This window comes from Malus sylvestris, chromosome 3 (genome assembly GCF_916048215.2).
Source record: "Malus sylvestris chromosome 3, drMalSylv7.2, whole genome shotgun sequence".
NCBI classification, from domain to species: domain Eukaryota; kingdom Viridiplantae; phylum Streptophyta; class Magnoliopsida; order Rosales; family Rosaceae; genus Malus; species Malus sylvestris.
In genome coordinates this window covers 31531337-31554582 of record NC_062262.1, presented here as the reverse complement: position 1 = coordinate 31554582, position 23246 = coordinate 31531337, and the positions used below count along the sequence as shown (strand labels likewise).

Here is a 23246-nt window from a genome sequence, read left to right as displayed (position 1 = left end):
GTAGGAGGCAGCCAGCAGCAACGGAGAAATAGAAGAAGTGGCGGTCGCAGCATCCCCAGAGTTTCCTTCTTCCTCTTTTTATTTTTCGTTAATGTTTTAGCTAGCCAATTTCATTATGAGTAACTAAATTCCATAGTTGGGATTTGGTTGAAGTCGTAATCATGTTTCCTTGAGTATTTTTCATACATTTTTGTTACAAGACAATTTGATGCTTTAATGGTTAATTTCTATTTTAATTCCAATCTTATTGAATTATTTTATGATTGATCACCATAGAATAGCTTTGTAATTGAGTTACATAGGTAAATTTGGATAATCGAGTCTTGTACCTATGTCGAGTAACAAGAGAACTAGTTACAGTTCTTGGAATTAATTATCACAAGTAACCGGAATAGATACCATGTTCTAGGATTTGTGTGTTTGTCGATTTCCATTGTATTATGCTTTCTCGGAGTGCAACTTAGTAGATACCATGCTAAATACTTCGAGAATGAAAAGAGTTAGTGTACACACCATGCCTAATTCGTTGTTTAGGGAAATCAATAGCTTATAGAGTAGATACCATGTCTTTAGGTTGACCAACGTTAAGCATCAAAAATTTGTTTTGTGTCAATGTGTGTATCGATTGCCTAGGTAAAAAGGTTAGAGGTGGAAATTCAAACATCATTTTCAAAACCCTTATTGTCAATTACTTTTATTTGCCTACGTTCTTTATATTGTGTTTTTATATTATTTTTTAAAACCTTTATGTGCAAATTTGATAGCTACTGTAAAAGAATGAATTTAAATTGTTAGGAATCATAATCTAGATACATGTTAGTGCAATCCTCATGGGAATGATCTCGTACTTGCTTTCTATACTATGTGTTTGATCTTGTGCACTTACGAGTTTAAACATGTAATTAGTAACTTAATATTTAGGTTGCTAAATGCGCAACATACACCCATTCTCTGAGCCATCTTTGGGTCTCTTATGAGGCTAGCCATAGCCAAGGAGAAATCTTTTGGGTTACAACAGCTGAACCTTGGTCCAAGCCCAGAATCGGCCCAACCCCTGCAACCTAGATCCGATGGAATATTCTGAGGAATATTCCATCAAAGAATATTCTCTGAAATATTCTTGGAATATTCTCGTGTTGACTTTTGTTGACTTTTACCAAATTTGCCCAGGACCCTTCTTAGGGTAATTCAACGTCTTGAATCTGTTTTCGACGTCCGTTTTCCTAAATTCAATCGTTTTAGTAGAGTTTTATTAATTGGACCCTTTATGTGTTTAGGTGCAATTGTTTATGGTATGTGTGTCCTTCCTTGTTTGCACGGCGTCTTCACCAACGGTGTAAGGTGAGTGGACCCCTTCCAAAATGTATATTTTACTAGTAGCAAAGCATACATGAAAAGCATGATTTGTTGGCTACATTTTATGAAACGTTTATGAGTATATTGGATTTACACTTTATGATATTTTATGCTTTATCGATTTTACGTTCTTTGTGGTATATATGATTGATGACTATATACCTACTTATGAACGTGGCTTTACTATATGACGTTTTAGTTACTAAACTCCAATTTGTGTTTTATATATATATATATATGTATATATATATTAGAAATATTATGCTATTGTTCTTATGTACTTAGTGATTTTTCATACGATCAGCCTACGGGCGATTGATACTTATATTGGCTTCAGCCGGGAGATGTAGTGCCTACGGGCGAATGATATATATATGCCTACAGGCGCGTGATGTAGAATCTTCGAATGAATGAAGAAGTGTTCTATATGCCTTCGGGCGAATGAAATATTATTTATATATACGCCTTATCTATAATACCAGTACTGATAAGCTCATATTTATATATATTTTACATCAAATTCACTTGTCTTTTCGTAGTTAGTTCCTTATATTTTTGAGCTATTTACTTTGTTTTTGTGTTTTCTAGGATTTGTCAAGCAAAGAAAAGAAAAATATCACAAGTTGGATATTAAGTAACAAATTCGTCAAAACTGCCTGTGCAGATCAGCTGACTTTGGAAGCAAGTTGCGAATATCTCAGAATGAATTAGAGAATGAGTCTTATATGCTTGGAAAGCTACGGATGTCTATTGTCTGGAGCATTTCGCGGATTGGTAATATCATTTTTCTAGAAAAAGTTATGGCCGTTTTAACACTGAAAGGTTCCCAAGAGGCTGAGCAGTTTGTAACTGCAATGGAAGCAAAAAACCCAATAAATCTAGCAGCCAAAACTAATGCAGCCAAGAACAAGTCAGCTGAAACTTATTCAAATATAAAAGGGAATGGAAATAAGGATGAGAATTAAGAGGGAGTAATTGGCATAAAGGCTACCTAAAGAGTTACAATTGTTTTACCACATTTCCTCTCACTTATTGTCATCACTAAATAGCTATTAGTGGGTGAGTTAAGGAGAAGAAAATGATGCAGCAAGACTTAGTTTAAAAGCAGCATTGGGGAAGGAAGGAAGGGGAGGAGGCCTCAGTCGATTTCTTTCGGTTCTATCTTCTCAAACTCATGTCTATCTTTTGTTTTAACTTAAGGATTGTGTGTAACTAAATTTTTAGTAGTTAGGGGCTGTTTTGAAGCCCCGAATATGATTGCAATTTTGTTATGACATTTCGTTTGAATTACTTTTATGAATGGATGAAAATTGGTTCACTACTTGTCTCATTGATGAATTATTTATTTGTTTTCTATGGATGCATACGTAGTAAGCATATCTAGGATTCTAATGCTATGAATATGTGTGTGCCTGCCCTTGTCGAATGAGGACCTACATATATTCTAGAGTAGTACTTGTTAATTGCAATTAACATGTGAACCAATTTCTAGGATAAGTAAGACAACGCCAGTACTTACAATGCCTTGTGATGACTCAAACTCTTTTCGTTCTTAATGATTTCTACTTGTTAAATCTATGAACACGCAATTCTAGATTGCATGCTAGGGACTAAGTTAAGTTGAAAACGTCATTCTCTTAACATACTACGTAAGAAAGAGTAATAGGTTGAGTTCTAATATTGAGCCAACTTGAGCATCTTCATCCGAAAATAAAAGGAATTTGAATGAAACATAACATGTTTGCATGATTATTTGGTGGTGGATAGCAATTCCCCTAACTCGTTTTTCTTAATTTATGAACTATTTAAAATTTGTTTCTGTCCTGTTTTTGTTCAATTTAATTTAAATAGAAAATCAACTCCAAAAATCCCAAAAATTTGTGTGAGTGTAGCTCTGTGTGTCTAGTGTTTTCATATAAAATTTCGTAAACTTTAGATAAGCGTAATTCAATCTAATAATTATTTTTCGGTGGCTGGTCAGTATGGACAGCAGCCCAGTTTTTGTGACGTTTTAAGTAGTTAGATAAAACAATCATCTGCGGGAAAGACTCTTCTTTTCATATGCTACAATTGACAAATCTTAACTTTAATAAGGAAAATCAATAGGACATTTGTGTGCTACTTTGTGGTGTGCTTTTAATCCTATCAACTACTTAGCACATTATATATAATATATGTTTTACAAAGGTTTTATGGCATGCTAGGGTTTTCGGAAAAACCTATTACTTATTATGATATATGAGTTTTCTAAACTTGGGGGTTAGTACGTTAAAGATTAACTGTGTTTGTATTACTTATTTATCACCTTGGTCCACTCATGTTTTGTTTTCCGCCCCCTCAGGACTTACAATCAAGGCGTACAATTCCGGCATCAAGGCACTCCTGCATCAGCATCTTCAAGTCCTCTCGGTGTAGAACCCACTCCTTTGTTCATTCAATTTTATATTATTTCCTTTCTAGTGTCTCGATTTAGTTGTATGCTCTGAATACGTTCCTCAATTGCATAAGTATTGGATCTAAATTTATAAGTTTTATTTATACTTGTTACTTCACATGCATGTTAGCATGGCTTCGTCACCTTCGGAAGTCGGCCAACACGTGCCTACGTCGGGTATTTGGAGGATATCGGGGTCGGGCGTGTCACAATATTTGATCAACGAAACAAAATTATGTAATTTCACCTTTGGCGTATAAAGGACGCTATGCATTGGGAGAGAAGTGCATTTCTTTTAGCTGTTGAGCAAGAGGTGATGAAGTTAACTTGACTGGACACTCCTTCCCATTCTGCTAGACTTCTGAGCTCCTCTAAGCACTCAACATTTTCTCTCAAACGATTATCGAAGCCACGAAAAACATCAGACATGGACATGAATTATATTTGTATCATTCCCATATGTACAGAAGATATGCAGATCTACCAATCAGTTAAGGAATGATAAATGGGTATATCAATGTCAAATTAAAGTTAACCAGTACGCCATTGAGGTAGAATTGATTCCTCTTGGTACATGGCCCAGACAAGGGATGACCCGGATAAACCAAACCTAAGGACCCAGCATAACTTGTCCTGCAAGCTAACATAGAAATCCAGCGTACATATGGTTATGTTTACCGAGCATCCACAGTAGGTAGAAGGCAACCCCATATGAATCCCCAATATGACCGAACTTTTAATTAAGACAAGATTTAATATCTCAAAATGTCTTGACTAAATGGTCAGAAGCTATTGCTTAAGTTAAACGTAGAATTTCTAAAACTATGACACTTGTTTCTTACAAAATCTGCATTATTCCGAACCCTGCAGAATAACTTTTGAGAGATCAAACAAGTATGTTATCCTCCAGTCAATCCAAATTCATTTCACCTCCCAAATACCAGGTCATTGCAGTCTTCTACGCAGTTATCACCCTATTTCTTTGGAGTTGATGGTCTTATAAGTCATTATGGCCAGTGTTATTTAAATTTTGAAATTTGTATATATTTTTCACATAATTTCATGCAAAACAAAGCGGAAATATTTTCGCAAACAACAAAGGAAAATTTGAACACTCATATGGGTTCTGATTCGGTTGTACGTCATACACGCTTACAAAACTGAGCACAATTGTTCATTGCTATTTGGTCTGCATACGCTTTTTTCATACTTTTGTTAACTATGGAGGAATTGAAAAAGTTTAAAGAAGAATATAGTGCGAACAAGAGAGTTAGAGATAATATGCAATTTGACTTTATATTCCACATTGATACCACATCAAGGGATTATATTGCAACCACCCTTATTTTCCTATTACAACATTACCCTTATCAATCTTTTCTTATTACAATAATTCCCTCAACAGTTTTAACTAAGTCTCAACCGACTAACTAATTCAACCAATACACTACTCCCATTACTCCCCCCTTAACCATAGCTGGGAAGGAATCGTAAAGTTGTGGTTGAACACAGGATTATGTAAACCTTTAGTGAATACATCTGCAACTTGGTCTTCAATGGGAATGTACTGAACTAGAAGATCACACTTTTGAACATTCTCTCGTACGAAGTGATAATCGGTATCAAGATGTTTAATCTTGGAATGAAACATAGGATTAGAACAGATGGCAAGTGCAGACAGATTATCACATTGTAAGCAAGGAGGAGAAGGCAAACATTGATTGAGATCTTTGAGTAGAGATCGAACCCAAAACACATATGCAGCACAATGAGCTAAAGCTTTATACTCTGCCTCTGTCGAACTTCTAGATACAGTCGATTGTTTCTTAGACTGCCATGATATAGGATTAGAACCAAGGAAAACGACATAGCCTGTAATAGATCTCCTAGTGTTTATATCTGCTGCCCAATCAGAGTCAGAATAAGCATTTATGGATAAAGAAGCAGACTTGGTGTACAACAACCCACAATTAATTGTCCTTTGCAAATCTCGAAGAATCCTCTTCACTAAGTGAAAATGAAGATCAGTAGGCTTGGTCATAAATTGGCACACCATGTTAACAGCATGTGCAATATATGGTCTTGTAAAAGTCAGATATTGCAAGGCCCCGACTATACTTCTGTATTATGTAGGATCACTGAGAAGAGTACCTTCTGCATCCAGTAATTGAGCATGTGGTTTAGAGGGTGTGGAAGTAGGTTTACACTGATCCATACCTGCTTTAAGTATCAGCTCTTTAGCATACTTTGACTGACTAACAAATAGAGAGCCACCATCTTGATACTGAATATGAAGGCCCAGAAAGTAGGTAAGAGGTCCCAAATCTTTTAGGTCAAACACCTCAGCCAATGTTGCAATCACAGTTTGAACTTTTGATATAGAGGAACCAGTCAAGATGATGTCGTCAACATATAGTAAAAGAATAATAATATCTCCATCATCTTCTTTGACAAACAAGCTAGTTTCAGACAAAGATGTTTTGAAACCAAGAGAGGGTAAATAACTAGTAAACTTTGAATTCCATGCGTGAAAAGCTTGTTTCAATCCATAAGGGGATTTTACTAACTTGCAAACATGGTTGGGATAAGTAGAATCTATAAACCCTGAGGTTGTTTCATATAAACCTCCTCTTCAAGTTCTCCATGCAGAAATGTATTCTTAACATCTAATTGTCTTAATTTCCATCCAAAATGAGTAGCTAAGGCAAGAATTAATCGAACTGTTGTGTGGCGAACCACTGGACTAAATGTCTCAGTATAGTCTACTCCAGGTTGTTGACTATAACCCTGCGCCATGAGTCTAGCCTTATATTTCCAAACAGACCCATTTGGATTCTTTTTTACCTTAAACATCCATTTACTTCCAATAAGAGTCCTATCGGAAGGCATAGGAACTAAACACCAAGTACCCTGTGCTTGTAACGCATTAAATTCCTCCTGCATAGCAGCCTGCCACTGTGGCTTAGAACTAGCAGCCTTGAAAGTTTTAGGTTCATCAACATCATACACATCAGCTAAGAAGGAGAATCCTTCAGTGAAATCATTCAAGGATTGCAAAGAAGTCAATTCAGGTAATTAACTCAGATAAGCAGCATAATTTTGTCGTTGAATAGCACTAGTTTGTAATCTGGTTTGAATACATGAGGTTCTAGTTCCTGGTACATTATAAACTACTCCCAGTGATATAGGAGATTGAACAGTTGGCAATATTACCTGAAGTTAAGCCGGATCGAGGACAAGAAGCAAATGAGGAGTATCATTTGATGAGGAAAGAGTAAGAGTTGAGGACCTAGATGTTTCAAACTCCTGACCAACAAAATTAGACACTTGTTGACTGTGTAGATGCCTTGTATTGACTGGTGTAGAGGACATAGAGACATAAGGCAGACTTGCAGCTGAATTTGATGTGGCAGTAGTGTGTAATGAGATGTTAGTTTGATAAGCACTTGTAGATGAAGAAACCAGTATAGGTACTAACACTGATGAAGGCCTTGAATAAGCATTGTATTCACTAAGTACATGTGTTGACTTTGGCAAGGGAAATTTGTAAGGAAAAACAGACTCATCATGAATCACATGCCTGGAAACAATACATTTTTTAGAAGCTCTGTCAAAACACACCACACCTTTGTAACCTGGAGAATAGCCCAAGAAAACACACATCTGAGACCTAGATTGCAATTTATTGGCATTATACGGTCTCAGCCAAGGATACACAGCAGTACCAAAGATCTTCAGTGATATCACATTAAGTTGCTTTCCATACAATAAACTATATGCAGAAGACATTGACAAAGACTTGCAAGGCATACGATTGATTAAAAACACTGAATGAGCACAACCAAGGTACCAGGATTCTAAAGGAAGGCTAGCTTCAGTGAGTAAAGTAATAACCGTCTCCACAATGTGCCTATGCTTTCTCTCAGCAATTCCATTTTGCTGAGAAGTATAGGGACAAGACAACATATGTGTTATGCCTTTGACTGCAAGAAACATCTTAAAAACTTTACTTGTATACTCTACCCCTCCATCAGTTTGTAAACACTGCAAAGACTTGCCAAATTGATTCAAAACAAAGTAATAAAACCTTGTAAAAATATTATACACATCAGACTTGTTGCACATTGGAAATACCCAAGTATATCTTGTATATTCATCAACGAAGACTACATAATATCGATATCCATCCAAACACTTTACAGGTGATGGTCCCCACACATTAGTGTGAACCTTATCAAAAGGAAACAAACAATGTTCTGTCCTAGATGGAAAATACATTCTTGACATTTTACCCTAAAGACAAGAGGAACATACACTATGCTTTTCATCTATACTATGTTGAATACTAGACTGCCTAAGCATACAAGACAATACTGCATTGGAAGGATGCGCCAACCTCTGATGCCACCTTGTTGATTGCACCATTTGTCCAACCAAAACAGCCAATCCCATAACTGCTGACTGTACTCCTTTAGCTTGATGAATAATGGGAATTTGAAACAATTCTTTGGGCCTACTCTTTACTTGATACAGGACCTCCCTTGTCTTCTTGTCCTGCACAAAGAAATTAGACTCATCACAAATGAACCAACTCTTGTTATCTGCACAAAGTTGTTTAATAGATAATAAATTTCTTGCAATATGCGGAACATATATAACATTGTTCAAAGAAAGTGAATGATCTTTGGTTTTGAGAGTAGTTGAGTCAATGCTCTTGATGGACATATTTGTACCATTACCAATTGTAATCTTCTCATTGCTTTCCAAAGGAGCAACCTGTGATAAGCTACTAACATCGGCAGTCATATGATGGGAGGCACCTGAATCAACAATCCAGGCATTATTAGGATAGATTTGGGAAGTTTGTTGAGCTGCCATTGATGTCATGGATGATGGAGGTGGTTGACTCTGATATGCATAGTTGCCCCGATGATAACACTCAAGTGCGGAATGACCTTTTTTGCCACAGATTTGACACTCAATCAAATAGCCAAAAGTAGGACTAGAAGAGTTCGTGTGAAAACAATTAGCTAATGTGTGTCCCTTTTATTGCATATCTGACATTCAATAACAGTTTGCATCCTTGCTTCAGTATTACCAAACCAACCGGGATTCATATTCTACCTAAAACTTCTAGAATTAGAGTTTCAACCTTTGTACCCATTATTGTTCCTATTTGCATGAGAACCCCTGAAAGTTTGCCCATTGAAAGATTTAGAACCAGAACCAGAACCAGAGTTAAATGATGGAGGCCTAGGTCCAGAGTTACCCACAAAACCATAACCAAAAGGAGGTAATGGAATATATGGAGATTGAGAATCAGAACCAGGGAAGAACTGTTGAGGATACATAGGATAATCTGGTGGAAAAGTAAAAGCATTAGGAGTTTGTGGAGTAAGCTGCGAAGACCCATAAGGAACCTGAGTAAGAACACCTCTAGTACTTGCAGGTATATGGCTGTGATTCTGTGGATTAGATGATGATCCATTAGATAGAAAAGATCCTACACCAGATCCTTGGACATATAAGACAGATAAGCTTTGAGATAAGGAATTAATCTCCCATTCAATCTCTTTTTCAGCCCTAAGTAACAGAGCTCAAAATTCCTTCAAGGTAAGAGAAGAATCCTTAGCTAAAATGACAGTTCTGATAATGGCATATTCCTTAGGTAAACCAGCCAAACCAGCAATGATTACATCATTGTCTGACACAGGTTCTCCAGCAACCATTAACTAATCCCTAATGCTTTTAATCTGGAGAAGATACTTGTCAATGGAAGCAGTGCCTTTCTGTATAGTAAGAAATTCTGTTTTAAGATGATTTACCCTGGACTTTGACACAGACGCATACCGATCAACAAGATTAAGCCAAGCCTCACTACTAGTTATACACCCAAGAACATACTCCATGGCTTCATCAAACAAAGTAGCAAGTAACAAACTTAACAAAACCATGTCTGTAGACTCCCATTCAAGATAGGTAGCTGTAACTTCCTTAGTAACACCGAGATCAGTAGTAATGACAAATTTTGGTGGACAAACTGTAGTCCCATCAAAATGACCAAACAACTTACACTCTTTGAGCACAGATTGAAACTGAAACGCCCATTTTGCAAAATTATCATCTCTCAATTTGATAGTAAGCATACCCGAAAGACTATCTACTTTAACAATGGAAGAATTCATGATTTCTCCAGACTCACCAAAATGCACAATTTGCAAGGAAAAGAGGAGACTGAAACTCTAGAACAACAACTGATATACAATGCATAGATAACAACACCGGTGTAGAAAGAATGACACTTTCGTACCCCACAAGAAAGATTGATACTTTCTTGAATCAAACAAATAGTACAACCCAACAATTACATCAACATTTAACTGCTTCTTAATCAAACAACTCCCCCAAAATTATGAAAGAACCCGAAATCTTGAACAAGAATCACAACATCAAGAATGAACTGAAACAATCAACCACACGAATTAGACAGAAAAGAATACCTGTAAGTGAATTGATATCACCTGATACGATTCCCAGCATAGAAATCGCAAAACCCCTTTACAGTTGATCAATCGATTGCAGAACTACACCGCCTAGAAACCCACTTCAATTGCACAGCACACCGACGGAAGAAAGCAAAGTAATGGAAGACACCTCAGAACCGAGAACGGCAACTAGCCATACCGGCTATGATACCATGTTAACTATGGAGGAATTGAAGAAGTTTAAAGAAGAAGAAGGTAGTGCGAACAAGAGAGTTAGAGATAATATGCAATCTGAGTTTATTATATTCCACAATGATACCATGAGGTAATTACATCAAGGCATTATATAGCAACCGCCCTTATTTTCCTATTACAACATTACCCTTATCAACCTTTTCTTATTACAATAATGCCCTCAACAGTTTTAACTAACTCTCAACCGACTAACTAATTCAACCAATACACAACTCCCATTAACTTTCACCAAGAAAAGCACGAGAATGTCTTTCCACATCCAGATACTAATGTCTTCAAAAACCACCTCAAGGCGCGATGGCTCCCAACTTCTCTTCCGACGAGACCCCCATCCACGACGTTGAGAAGGACCAGATCAAGGGCCTCATCGTCTCCCTCATGCTCTGCGCGACCCAGAACCCAACCTAGACCATCGATTGTTGAACCTCAAACCTCCCTTCTTTCTCTCTCATCTCTCTCCCCCTTTCTGGCTGCAATTTTTTTCTGCATATCTCTGTTGATGTTCTACCCAATCTGTCCCTAATAACTTTTATTAACTTTTCCTGCTTTTTAAACAATTTCATTCTTGATATTTGGTATTAATAATTAGGTTTTTTCAGTACAAATTTTTTTTTGTTTTTGTTCTTCTTGCTCGTTCTCGTCATCTGCACAGAGGAGAGGGAACCAAATTATTTCTGCACGGAGGCGTGGATGAGCAGACTGGGGTGCTTGTTGAGCTCAAGATTGAGAGAGCCGAGATGAACATTCTGGCGATGGAGCATGTCGGACTCCTCGAAGGTTTCCTGGAGGTGCTTGAGGCAGCGGATGTGGCAGTTCACCATCTCCTGATGAACTTGAACAAGGAGCAAATGGTAGAGTTGGCGGTGCCGTTGTCTGCGCGAGACTGCTGTTTGGTTTAAGATTGTGAAATTAAAGATGGGGCGTGGCTGCGATAGGCGGTGGAGGAGGCGGTGTCGTTTTTGCATCTCAACTGCCGTCGTTTTGCTGCACCTGCATTACAGAGCCAACACAAAAAAATCCTTCAATTCAATTCGCTAGTTTTTGGGCTCAGTCAATGCAATTTGCTAAATATAAATTACATGACAGGCTAAATGTTAGTTTGCGACTAAACTTGTTGAAGTAAGATTTGAAGTATTGCTAATGAGGAGTAGAGCTCTGGATTCTGAAGCAATCTAATTAATCAGCACGTAGGTGATAGACGGCGGAAATGTTGAACCTGCCATTAACGGATTTTCAAACGGATATATGAAATTGAAATGAAATAAAATAAAATATATGCGATTGAAATGTTTTAAAAACGTATTAAGTATTTGACTCCAAATCGGAGGGGATAAAATGTAATTTATCCCAATTTCTTTGGGCAATAAATCAAAACATGATATCCAACCCAAAAAAAAAAAAAAAAAAAAAAAAGGACAAATTGATACCAATGCTTAAAAAACATTCTCGCACATTGATTCACAAGGTAACTTATTAGTAATTTCTTGGACATCATATGGCTAATAGGAGCTTATTGGTTCTCTTCTCTTGTTAAAATGTCCAACATCCAAGTAGACCCGGCAGTTTCTGACACAATACGAAAATAATGGGTTTCTGATCAACACGATAACTAATCGAGTCATTATCGGGTGATCCGTTAAGAACCTGTTACACAATACAAAAATAACGGGTTTCTGGTCAACACGATAACTAATCGGGTCATTATCGGGTGATTCGTTAATAACGGGTTCTTAACGGATATACATGCGGGTAACACGTGGGTAACCCGTTTCGACCCGTTAAGAATTTTTTTTTTTGATAATTTTAAAGTTTAATTACTAAAAGATTTATTATAAAATACAATAGTCATATTAATATATACAATATAAAAAAAAAATTTAGTCATTATTTAATTTTATTATGAGAGTTCCTTGTTATCATTACTAGGATAAATTTTACTTAACATGTTGTTGTCCAAAATTAAAATAAACTAGTATAATATTTGTATAGGCAATAACTAAGAAGACATAAATACAAGTATGAAAAATGTGAAAGAAAATATAAAAACTCGTGATTCATCATTATTCCTTCACGAGTAGATAATGGTTACACTTACATCATCGTTTAGATTTTTAAAATCCTCCAAACCCTCATGAATAATGTTTTTATTTGAGGCAAAATTAATAAAATTAATATTGAGGAGTCCGTGGAGATTATAATGGGAACAAAACGAGATCTTGGAAGCGAAAATATAGACAATACAAATACGAGTCTTGCAAAGAAAAAGGCTAGAGCAATCAATTTAGGTAAGCGAAAATATACTTAACAGAAAAATGCATTTTTATATTTTGGATGTGACAATATGGTATGTATATACTTATTTAGTATTATGTTTTTCATTTGATTATTTATTGGTTTAAAATATATTTTCCTCAACAGGTAACGGATTGGGTCATATTACCTGTTAATATTATCGGATCGATTTCGGGTCGGGTCATTTTACCCGTTTATTTTAATGGGTGTTACACAACACGACCCGTTAAGATATCTGGTATGACACAAAAACGACACGAATACGGAAAACACGACATGAATACTAGGTTTACATCCAAGTGAGTTTTATTATGGAAGCCCAGCTTTGCTGTTCATTTCCGTTACTTGTACATGTGGGTCTTACCCTCTAGGTCTGTTTCTCATTCCTCGCTCCAAGCCATGGCTAGCGATGAGAACATAATCAATTGCCTGAACCTCACTTTTGAGGAAAGTTTGGATCTTGAGGAAAGATTTGAAAACAATATCCATCTTGTAGGGCGTTTAATCGGTGACAACGAACCATCCGAGCATGTGGTCAATGAGGTTTTGCGCAGTTCGTGGAACAAGATGGGAGTGGTTAAGGTTCTTAAGGCCAAGTCCAATATTTTTGCCATAACAATTGGAAAGGAAAATGTGGGTAGATGCCTTCTTGAAGGGAACCCATGGTTCATCAAAGACTATACGTTTTCGGTGAAGTTATGGCCCTCGTTCCATTCTCTAGACGTTATTGAACTTAACAGGGCTATATATTGGATTCAGGTCCATGGGGTTCCTCGACAATTCTTCACACTTAAGAATGCTTGAAGCTTGGGTGAGAAGAGAAGGACGATGCTTGAGGTTGAAGACCCAATGGAAACCGATTTTTGGGGATTCCTCCGCCTCCGAGTGGACTTTGATGCCCATAAACCCCTGGTTACTAGTTTTCGTGTCCCCTGCCAACAAGCTAGATCCAGAATTCTCTGTCTCAAATACGAGGTTATGAAGATCTTTTGCTATCGCTGCGGCCGGCTCGGTCATGCCAGTGGCTATCCCTGGCTGGCGAACACGTAGACGATTGAGGAAAACAGATTCTCAAATGAGCTACGAGCGCCTCCTACATCCCAAGCCTAATCCCTGCTCTTTCCCTAAAGCAAGAGACCAAAAATGTCGTCGAGTGCGGATAAGGGACACTGAAGAAGGAAATGGGTTGGTGATGACGATTTCTATGGTATCCCAGAGGAAACTTGGGATGCTCCAACAAATGAATTCCTGATTCGAAGAAGTGCATGGGAATGGGTCAGAGCAGAATCTAACACACCGTTATGCTATCACCACATTCCAGCTATGGACAATTCCCCTACTACTCCTCCTGCAATTATCCCTGTTGTCCCCCCTGCAATGGGTACTGATGTCGAACATGTCCCATCTGTTGTGCTGACTCATGGTACTAGGAAGACCCAATTCCCCAGTCCTAGCTTGGATTCATCCCCTGACTATGGGCACATGTGGCACCCTAATAGTTTTGGGACCCAATTCACTAATGGGTCTCTTATTATATTAGTTAATGGATTTTCCCTATATAATAACTGGTATGACACTCGCCGAGTTCCCCCTTGGGCCTTAAACAATGTAGGTAGGCTTATCAAGGCCTTGGAAGAACTTAGGGCCAGCCCAACTCATTTTACAATTTGAGATTGTCTTCCTCCAGGCTCAGTTATCCTTCTCGGCTCCCTTCCTGAGCAAGTAACTAAGTCCTAAATTACTTCCAATTGTTCCGGTGGCCCTTTAGGAACAAAACTTATTCCTTCCATGAAAATAGCTCGATTGAACTATAGCCTTAGTTGTGGTGGCCCACTCCATTTCTCTAACATTAGCCAACGATCTCATGCTTGAGGTGGGGCAAATATTTCCAGATGGACGAAACTCCCTACCAGATCTCGAAGAATACTCCTGGAGGTTGACACACCTATTCCTGATCCATCCCTCCTTTGTGAAGTCACCATCAGCCCTTCTAAGGACCTTGTGGAGGCAGAACGTGATGGTTAGATTGGTTGGAAATGGAAACCTGTAAAATCACCAACGATGGAGACTGACGGCTGTCACCTTCACCGATTCCAATGAAAATTTTATGTTGGAACTGCCGAGGGCTTGGGAACCCTTGGAAAGTTCAAGCGTTGCAGGTCTTCATCCGGCAACAAGGTATCATCTTTGTTTTTCTCTCTGAAATGAAATGCCAAGGTTTGGTTCTTATCCAATTAAAATTTCAGCTAGGTTTCGATAATGCTTTTGCTGTTAACTCAAATGGCCAATTTGGTGGTCTATGTCTACTCTAGACTAATGATGTGAATCTTCGTATTCTGGATTTGTCTAAGCTCTTTATTGATTCTAAAATTGGGGGAATAGGAGATTAGGAACATTGGCTGTTTACCGGATTTTATGGCAACCCTATCACTGAGCAGAGACCTTCTTCATGGAACTCGTTGCGGCGTCTGGCTAATCGATGCTCTGTCCCCTGGGTTGTTGGAGGAGACTGTAATGAAGTCCTCCATGTGAAAGGGGCCATCCTCGACCCATCAGACAAATTTTGGGATTCTATGAAGCTTTGGTTGGGCGGATTCTGTTCACATGGTTTACCACTCAGTTTGGAGGAATAAAAGAAAGACTTGACCATGCCCTAGTTAATGCCGAATGGAAAGCCATGTTTTCATGCCACTCTGTCACTCATCTTGACCCTTGTAAATCAGACCATTCTCCTATCATTCTCTCATTCCATAATGACCTTGCACCCAGGCACAAACTTCACAGCCTTTTCGCCTTGAGGAATTTTGGATTAAGAATGATGAGTGCTTTGGAATCATTGAAGGAGCTTGGGATCGTCCTGTGGTGGGTGTCCCTATGTTTCAAGTGGTTCATAAGATCAAAGGAACTTGGCTAGCTCTGCTTCAATGGAACAACAAAGTCTACAACTCTAAAAAATTGTCAATATCACAGGTTTGATCGAAGCTGGGCTTTATACTTAGTCAACTTCTCACTCAGGCTTCTATTACGAAAAGATGCACTCTGGAACAACAACTTGACTCCCTTTTGGGGAAGATGAATGTTACTAGAACAACGGTCTCGGGTTCTATGGATGAAAGAAGGTGACCATAACACCTGCTTTTTCCATCAAAGGGCTAACAACCGACAGTCTAAGAACTGTATTTGGAAGATCAAAGATGCTCAAGGGTGTTGGCAAAACTCGGAATCGGGACGTGGATTTTGTGGTTGTTGAGTATTTTAATGACTTGTTTAAGTCCTCCTATAATGTGAATGATGAGGAAGTCATTGATGCTATACACCCAGAGCTTACTCATGAAATGCGGGAACTTCTAGATCTCCCATTTTTTAATGAGGAAATTGAACCAGCCATATTCCAAATGAAACCCTCTATGGCCCTCGATCCCGATGGGTTCCTACCCATTTTCTTCCAGAAATATTGGACGATTGTTAGTACCGACATCGTTTGCGTCATTCAATCCTTTCTATCTACTGGCAAACTCTTAAAGCAGATCAATTTCATGCATGTTTGCCTAATTCCTAAGGTAAAATCCTCGAAAGACATGGCTTAGCTGAGATTGATTAGCCTCTGTAATGTGCTTTAAAATTATTTCTAAGACATTCGCCAACATATCAAAACGCATCCTCCCAAGCATCATATCTCAGCAGCAATCGACATTTGTCCTCTGAAGTAATATCTCAGATAATTCGATTATTGTCTCAGAAATTGCAAATCACCTATTTAAGCGCAGAAGAGGTAAAAATGGGCTAATTTCCTTCAAAATGGATATGAGTAAAGCTTATGACCGGATTGAATGGATGTTTCTTCGGAGGGTCATGTCCAAATTGGGTTTCCCTGGGGTTTGGATTAATCTCATAATTACCATGATTTCGTCGGTGTCAATACTCTTATGGTTAATGGTGCTCATTTCAATTATGTTTTTCCATCCCGGGGTCTTTGACAGGGAGTTACACTCTCTCCTTATATGTTCCTTCTCTGCGCTGAAGGCTTCTCGTCCCTTTTTCATGGCTAAGGAGAGAGTTAGGCTGTTACACGGAATTTCTCTCGGAAGTGGTGCACCTGTTGTTCGCAGACTACTCCTTTATATTTTCCAGAGCAATGATCTTGGATTGCCGCCAAATTTTTGACATTCTGAAGGCTTATGAGCTAGCCTTGGGGCAGAAAATTAACCTCCACAAAAGTGAAGTCTGCTTTAGCAGAAATGTCAAGGGGCAGGAGAAAGCTATTCTTGCGTCGATCCTGGGGATAAGACTATTTTTAAGCATGAACGTCACCTGGGTCTCCCTACCATTATGCATCGAAATAGGGGTGTTTGTTTTGGTTATATAAAAGAGCATCTTTGGAAAAATCTACAAAGGTGGAAAGGAAAATTATTGAGCACTACGACAAGGAACTTTTGATCAAATCTGTTGTTCAGGCTATCCTATTATATCTCATGAGCTCCTTCCTCATCCCTAAGTATTTTTTGATGATTTAAATAGGCTTATCGCCTCCTTCTGGTGGAACAGGATGGAAGGGGAAAACAAGATCCAGTGGCTATCATGAGAAAAGCTATGCTAACCTAAATCGGAGGGCGGTTTGGGTTTCCGCAACTTTCTTGCTTTCAACTTGGCTTTACTAGCAAAGCAAGAGTGGAGATTGGTTATGAAGCCGGATTCTTTGGTAGCCCAAGTTTTGAAAGCAAGATATTTCCCTTCGAGGAGTTTCCTTGATGCAGATGTGAAACCAAATTCCTCTTTTGTCTAGCAAAGTATCTGATCAACTTGGATTATTATCAATCGTGGGATGAGATGGCTGATTGGCAATGGATCGATGACCAGGATTTGGAGGGACCCTTGGTATCCTTTGCCTCACTCTTTCCATGTCCCCTAACTGCTAGGACTAAGGGTGGCACTCTGGAAATGGTGGCTAACCTTATTGATCCCGTGTCAAAAACCTGGAGGGCTGACTTACTCTCTTCTACTTTCTCTTCGGAGGAAATGATCACTATCCAATCCATACCCCCTCAGTATTCGAAACTAGAATGATCAATTGATTTGGCATTACGAAGTTAATGGAAAGTTCTCTGTCAAGTCTGATTACCAAGTTGTTAGAGATTGGATTTCTTCGGCCTCTATGCACCAACCGAGTTCATCTTTAGTGGCATCCCCGTCCCTTCTCTGGGCTTCCTTTTGGAAAGCTAAGGTTCCTCCAAAAGTACGGGTGGGTTTTTGGAAACCTTGCAAGGACATTGTCCTCACGAAAGTTAACCTCGCCGTGAAACACATCCCGTGTATTTTAGTTGTGCCATGTGTAGCCACTACGGAGAGTCTATGATCCATCTTCTTCGTGACTGCCACTTTGCCAAGTGTGTGTGGCTTTCACCCCCCTTGGGAAATCTTAATCGATCATCGTCTCCACCTAATTTCCATTCATGGGTTTTGGAACTTACGACTATTAACCTAGAATATTATGATATACTAAGATTATAGAACAATGGCAGAAAGAATGATGAAAAGAAGAAGAAGAAAGCTCTGTATATTTCGAAGAATATATGAAACGCAATACATCACAACTGACAGCTACAACAGCTATTTATAATAGCTAATGTCTCAATACAAAATGACTCAATTACCCTTTCTAACAACTTTCTCCTAACTAACTCAAACCAATTGATTAACCAATATAGTTACATGAATCAGTATGACTATATGGTTATTACTCCCCCCTCAAACTAAGCTGAGCTAACGAAGCTGAGTTTGCTGCAGAACCAACTCCCAAGCCAAGGGTTCTGCAATGTTTTTGAAATATTGGACTATGCAATCCCTTGCTGAATATATCAACTACCTGATCCTCTGTCGGAATATAGTGAACCATAAGATCTCATTTCTAAACCTTCTCACGCACAAAGTGATAACTGTGTCAAGGTGTTTGATCTTGGAGTGAAAAACCGGATTTGAGCTTAAAGCCAATGCTGAGAGGTTATCACAGTATAATGATGGTGAGACTGATATGTATTGATGAATATCCTTAAATACTGAGCGGAGCCAAAAAACATCAGTTGCACAGTGTGCTAATGCCTTGTACTCTGCCTCTGTAGAGCTTCTAGAGACTGTGGATTGCTTTTTAGACTGCCAAGAAATTGGATTTGTCCCAAGATACACAACAAAACCTGTAATTGATCTTCTGGTGTTGATATCAGCTGCCCAATCTGAGTCAGAATAAGCAGTTATATTGAATTCCTTGCTTTTTGTATATTGTAAGCCATAGCCAATAGTGCCTTGTATATATCTCAAGATTATTTTGACCAGAAACATATGTAAATCAGTTGGTTGTGCCATGAATTGACAAACCATGTTCACTGAATGGGCTATATCAGGACGAGTAAAAGTTAGATATTGAAGAGCCCCAACTATGCTTCTATAGTGACTCGGATCTGATAACATTGTTCCTTCACCAGCAAGAATTTGAGTATGAGGCTTAGATGGTGTTGAAGTAAACTTGCAGTTCTCTATGCCTGCCTTTTGTAACACATCTTTGGCATATTTAGTCTGTGATATAAACAAGGAACCATCATCTCGATACTGTATATGCAACCCCAAAAAGTTTGTTAACCTCCCCATATCTTTGAGATCAAACACACCAGCGAGATCATCGATTACAGACTATATTTTAACTGAGTTTGAACTAGCAAGAATTATGTCATCAACATACAGCAATAAAAGGATTATGTCTCCACCATCAACTTTGACAAATAGCCTCGTATCTGAAAGAGATGATTTAAATCCAATAACGGGAAGAAAACTAGTAAATTTCGAATTCCAAGCTCGAGGAGCCTGTTTTAACCCATAAAGGGATTTGACCAATTTGCAGACATGATTAGGACATGTAGCATCCACAAACCCTTATGGTTGTTTCATATAAACCTCTTCTTCCAAGTCTCCATGAAGAAAAGCGTTTTTGATATCAAGTTGCCTTAATTGCCAATTGAACTGAGCTGCTAAGGCTAAGATAAGTCTTACAGTGGTATGTCTAACCACTGGACTGAATGTCTCTGAGTAATCCAAGCCGTGCTCTTGAGAATACCCATGTGCCACCAACCGGGCTTTGAACCTAGATATGCTACCATATGGATTTTTCTTTACCTTATACACCCACTTACTTCCAATAACAGATCGATGTGATGGAGGTGGAACAAGTATCCAAGTGCCTTGAGTTTTCAGTGCATTAAATTCCTCTTGCATGGCAATTTGCCATTCTGGTTTCAATGATGCAGCTTTAAAATTTCTAGGTTCTTCCCCATCTGTGATGTCAGCAAGAAATGAAAAACCCCCAGACAAATGTGCACTGAAGTTGGTAGAGAAATCAGCAGAGAATAACCCATCAAGATATAAGGAATGCAACTGAGGGAGATAAGCAAGATATCCCACGTAACTCTTCTTAACAATGGTACCAGTTTTTAACCTGGTTTGGATACAATTCTGATTGACATCTGTGATGACTGAATTATTATGATGTAAAGGTGAGGTAAAAGGAAGAACTACCTGGAGTTGTGCAGGATCAATGACAGGAAGCAAATGAGTAGTGTTTGGTGAAGAGGAATGAGCATAAGGTGTTCCAGACCCTTGATTTTCTAATGTTGTTGAGATATGGTCTTCTGATGTAGTAGTATTTGGAGAAAAAATTTCTGTGCCTGATTGGGATAAAGATTTCTGTGATTCTGCATGATCCGTAGGTCTCCTTGCATGTGACACTGGTATAGATATAATAACAGGTACATCCCTTGGTTGTTCCTGTTCCTCATGTATATCCAACCGTGCAGGACTTGTGTGTTGAACCATTTTCGCAGGAAATAAAGATTCATCAAAACAGACATGTCTGGAAAGGATAAACTTCTTGGTCTACAAGTTATAACAAATCACTCATTTGTATCCTTGTGAATAGCCCAAGAATGCACACATCACTGATCGTGGTTGTAACTTATTACTGTTGTAGGGTCTCAGCCATGGGAATATAGTAAAGCCAAAAATCTTAAGAGATTGTATATCAGGTACCTTCTTATACAAGGTCAAGTATGGAGAACTAAAAGTCAAACTTTTGCAAGGCATGTTATTGATTAACAGAACCGAATGAGCACAAGCAAAGTACCATAGCTCAGAAGGTAAACTAGAAGCACTAAGAAGAGTGATTGCAGTTTCCAAAATATGTCTATGTTTCCTTTCTGCCACTCCGTTCTGTTGAGGAGTATAAGGGCAAGATATGAGTTGCAAGATACCTTTGTCAGCTAGAAATGAAGTAAAACTCTTGCTTGTATATTCCCCTCCCCCATCTGTTTGCAGTGACTTCATTATTGTACCAAATTGATTAAGAATAAACTTGTAGAACTTAACAAAGATTGTAAACACATCAGATTTATTGCTCCTGGGAAATATCCAAACAAATCTTGTATATGCATCAACAAATGTTACATAATACCTATATCCCTCTATGGATCTTACAGGTGATGGACCCCAGACATCAGTATGCACTTTCTGAAAAGGAGATGTACACCTATCAGTTCTAACAGGAAATGGAATCCTAGACATCTTGCCTTGAATACAAGAAATACAATTACTATGATTATCATCTGTTTGTACTGGAATATTTGACTGTTTCAACATTGTAATCATCACATCATGAGCTGGATGTCCCAATCTCTGATGCCAGACATTATTCTTCACTACTTTGCCCAAATAAGCTGCTGGATACTTTGTTATGAACTGAGAACCCTTTGCACTTGTGACCACAGGGATCTGGAACAATTCCTCAGGCCTACTCTTTCCTTCATACACTATCTCCTTTGTCTTCTTGTCTTGCACAAAGAATTCAAAATCATCACAGATAAACCAACTTTTGTTATCTGCATATAACTGTTTCACAGAGAGTAAGCTTCTAGCAATATTACGCACATGTAAAACTTTACTAAGAATCAAGGAACGTGTAGGAGTTTGAAGCGTAGTTGAACCAATATGTTTAATTAGTAGACCTATACCATTCCCAATTGTTATCTTCTCAGATTCCTCAAAAGGTATTACTTGAGAAAGAGCACTGATATTAGAAGTTATATGATGTGACGCACCAGAATCAACAATCCAAGCATCTTGAGGAAGAAATTGTGAAGTCTGTTGTGCATTCATTGCAGACAGTGATGGAGGTGGAGGTTGTCCTTGATAAGCATAGTTTCCCCTTTGATAGCAATCCAAGGCTGAGTGATCCCTCTTCCCACATATTTGACACTCTAATACAACACTTGTGGTTGGTACATTTGAATTCCTGTGAAAGCAATTAACTACAGTGTGTCCTCGTTTGTTGCAAATCTGACATTCAATCAGCATTGTAGTTCTAGTATCAACCATGCCTGACCAATTATTATTTCCATTCCCAGATTGTCTGGAACCCCCTGAATTTCCATAACTATACCCTCTTCCTCTGAAGCCATTGTTATTTTTGAAATTGTTTCCACCTCTATAGTTGTTGTTACCTTTATAGTTATTCCCAAAAGATCCAGACTGTGCATTCAAAGACTGTGGTCTAGGTGCATTTTGACCACTATAATTTGCAGAGCAACCGTAACCAAATGAGTCATTTGGAAACTGAGGTGGTGGTAGGGAATAATATGGTTGTTGAACTTGAGGTGGTGGTAGGGATGGCCAATATAACAGTACGAATAACACCATACTCCCGAGGTAATCCAGCAAGACATCATTATCTGAGATGAATTCACCTGCAGCACTAAGTTGTTCTCTAATATGCTTAAGCCTCAACAGATATTTATCAATCGTATCTGACCCTTTTTGAATTGTGAGTAATTCAGTTTTCAAATGATTGATTCTGGATTTAGACACAGTGGCATATCAATCAACCAGATTAGTCCAAGCTTCATACGTCGTTCAACACCCAATCACATACTCCATAGCCTCATCAGTAAGAGTGGCAAGCAAGAGGCTCAATAAAGCCATATCAGTTGTTTCCCATTCAGTATATGCTTCTGTGATCTCCCTTGTAACCCCATTATTCGTATCGACAACAAACTTTGATGGACAAGGAGTTGTACCATCAAAGTGACCAAACAACTTATATCCTCTTAACACCGACTGAAACTGAAATGCCCACTTGGCAAAATTATCATCCCTAAGCTTGATAGTAAGCATTCCTAAAACACCTTCAACTTTAAACGAAGACGCAGCCATGAGAGAAAAATTGACACTTCCACAGATCAAGTCAACTAACCACAGAGAATAACACCCTGGAGAATAACACTCTAGACAACTCAAGAAAGATTGACACTTTCTTGCAAGCAGATCTTGAAACAAAGAAAGACTAACACTTTCTTGAAACTGATATACCAATTCACAATATCACTATCAAC

At 38.4% G+C, this 23246-nt stretch overlaps 1 protein-coding gene and 2 long non-coding RNA genes across 11 annotated transcripts in view; 2 read left to right on the top strand and 1 right to left on the bottom strand.

Moving 5' to 3' along the window:
- LOC126614629 (receptor-like protein 2) overlaps window positions 1-23246 on the bottom strand; it is a 179565-nt gene that overhangs the window by 112738 nt on the left and 43581 nt on the right. The gene's annotated exons all lie outside the window — the stretch shown is intronic.
- The window catches only part of LOC126614638 (uncharacterized), a 121217-nt gene that overhangs the window by 79226 nt on the left and 18745 nt on the right, over window positions 1-23246 (top strand). The window lies entirely within an intron of this gene.
- On the top strand, window positions 931-3823 carry LOC126614642 (uncharacterized). The gene is made up of 3 exons (XR_007620470.1): window positions 931-1183; window positions 1278-1341; window positions 3698-3823. It is a non-coding gene; the product is annotated as an uncharacterized LOC126614642 (long non-coding RNA).